This window comes from Lathyrus oleraceus, chromosome 7 (genome assembly GCF_024323335.1).
Source record: "Lathyrus oleraceus cultivar Zhongwan6 chromosome 7, CAAS_Psat_ZW6_1.0, whole genome shotgun sequence".
Lineage (NCBI taxonomy): Eukaryota > Viridiplantae > Streptophyta > Magnoliopsida > Fabales > Fabaceae > Lathyrus > Lathyrus oleraceus.
In genome coordinates this window covers 535,296,469-535,299,183 of record NC_066585.1, presented here as the reverse complement: position 1 = coordinate 535,299,183, position 2,715 = coordinate 535,296,469, and positions in this window count along the sequence as shown.

The following is a 2,715-nucleotide window of genomic DNA, read 5'->3' as shown; positions in this document are numbered from 1 at the left end:
TTATAATAAACAGTGGCACAATTGTAAATAATGGAGGCGGGAGCGGGAAATGCGTTATTTGAAAATTCAAACGCGAATCCAGATCAAACACACTAATATATCCAGAAAACTTCATCTTCTTCATACAGCAACTCAAGAACACGCAAATTCCAAAACATCACCAAAATGGACAAGTGGATAACCGTTAGAACCGTCTTAACACGTAGATCTCAAATATCAACTCAATTTAACCTAAAAGTTCCTCTATCTCATGAATCGATCGCGTTAGGGTTTGTCCTCAAAACTTTGAATCTAGATTTCTTAGCCTACATTCATCTATTCACAAAACTGAAAGCATCACGATGCTCTACGTTGAACGAACTACAAAACACCTATAAGCATTCAAAGAATCGTGATGTTCGAATTTTACACACCTGGAACTTGCAGTGCTGTTCTTGATGAGCTTTGCACGATTTCTCCTCAAACAGTTGAAGTAGAGAGATAAGGAAGATGATTGATGCGTTCAGATTTGCTTGATTCCACTCCTAGTGCTCACAATCACGATTTGCCATTGATGATGAATCCTTGTACAGTCACGATTTGCACTGCTTTTCACTCCAACTTCCACAAACAGATTGAGATGATGATGAGAGGAGTTCAAATCAAAAAGAAATTCCAAGATTCATCAAGAATGGATGAAGTTTGATGAGTTTGTAGGTTTTGTGTTCTTGAAGGAATTTGAGAGAATGAAGAGTTTTCAGATCTGGTTTTGGGATGTGTGATTTTCTGTTATGATTATCATGTGATTAGGAATATATATGTGTGCTTAAACCATGATTAACCATGCTAATTAACCAAATTGCATTTGTTAGTGAAAATGGTTAATTTCAAGTAAGGGCAAAATTGGAATTTCACATGCCAGCTCATTGCCACCTCTTTGACAGCTCACACAACTTTCAAATGCCATGTGTGAGCTGTTGCCACTTGTTTCACCTTCATTGGATATGCCATTCTCATTTTCACTATGTAATTGCACTTTGTCCAATTTTTGCACTTTCATTCTACAAGTCAAATTCCAAACCACAAGCCTTAGCCATGAAATGATGATTCCAACAGGTTTCAAATGCCATTTATGAGGTGTAGCAAAAATCCCCACTCAAAAATTCCAATTATTTCACAAGTTGGACAATTTTGCCCTTGGTCCATTTTAACTGTCCAGTTGAAATTTGACTTTTTGCACTGGCCACTTTTGAGAAAATCCAATTATGCACCATGAAAGTACATGTCAAATGGAGTTTGTGCATATAAAGAACTTGTAATTTGGACAAACCATGTGGAAATTATGGCCTCCTGATTATGGGTCATTTTTGAATTTCACTGAGCCCTAATTTTCCAACCATACATGGGATTTTAAAGTTCTTGGACTTTTTCGAAAGGTGAGAACAAGATCTACAACTTTCATGTTGAACAAATTTCCATTTGAAGTTTCCTTGGACACGTGGCTTTGAGGTCAAAAACTTTCCATTTTTGGAAACTTCAATTACAAGTCACTTTCTATTTTTGGCAGTTTTTGTCCTGACTTGATTTTCTTCATTCTTAAGCTTTGAGATGTCAAATAACACTTGTTCCAACATGAATGAAGTGTATCCAACTCATTTCCACCTCCAAATCCATCAGATCATGTACAGTTGACCATAGTTGACTTTTTCATCTGATAGATGAATCAGGCAATGCATAGATCAATCTGAGCCCCAATCTCCAACTGAAATGGCTCAAGGGTGACACCCTAGCCTCAATTAGCTCAATATAATCATAGAATGAACCCCATAACCATCATAAGCCCCATCTCCTGATCATGCCCTGACTAGCCCAATGCAACTGATTAGGGTTGACCAGTGGTCAAAACCCTAATCTCAAGGAATGAGCTTCAATCACTTGATGATAACCAACCATGATGATGATGATGTATCATTGCAATCAAGATGAAGACCACTATCCATTGAGAATCACAAAACCCTAATTCACAGCCCAATCCTCAGATGGCCCATGATCAGTCAATAAAACCTAGGCTTGCACTCTGACTTCCTCATCTTCTGATCAAGACTTGGGGGATGACTTGCACCATGTAACCACATGATATGCAATATGCAATGCCTAATGACCTAAAAATGATATGTACAATGATAATGCTAGTCCCAAGAGAGGAGGGCAAATTTTGAGGTGTTACACTGTAAATAGGAGAAAAAACAATCCCATAGCTGATGAACATGGGAGCAACTAAGGACATGCGAAAGGATTTCGCTAGATAACGTGGTTTGGAGCCATGAAAGAAGCATATGATCTTTCTGAATCTAGGTGGAGTACACCATATTTACTGTGTCGTTGCGGCGGGCTTCATCATCAATTTTTTTTTGGTGGAACGCGAGTGCATACCACGAGATCGGTGAGATCGTGTGCCTTGATGTATGGTTCCACTTGCTGGCGCTATAGATGAAAGTTCTTTTCATCGAGCTTGTGCGCGATCTTGAGAGAGAACTGAAGACTACGCGATTCCTCGAAGTGAGACGAAATCGTCGGCACCAGAGAGGTGGTGAGGTTCGCATATGAGGCTCCCGGTGTGCGTGACACTGGTGGAGAAGTTTCCGCCATGGATCAACCTAGCTAACTGATACCATATTAGAAATCTATGAGAGATAATTGAGTTTTCTCATAATTGTTTTCTCTTTACTACAAAAG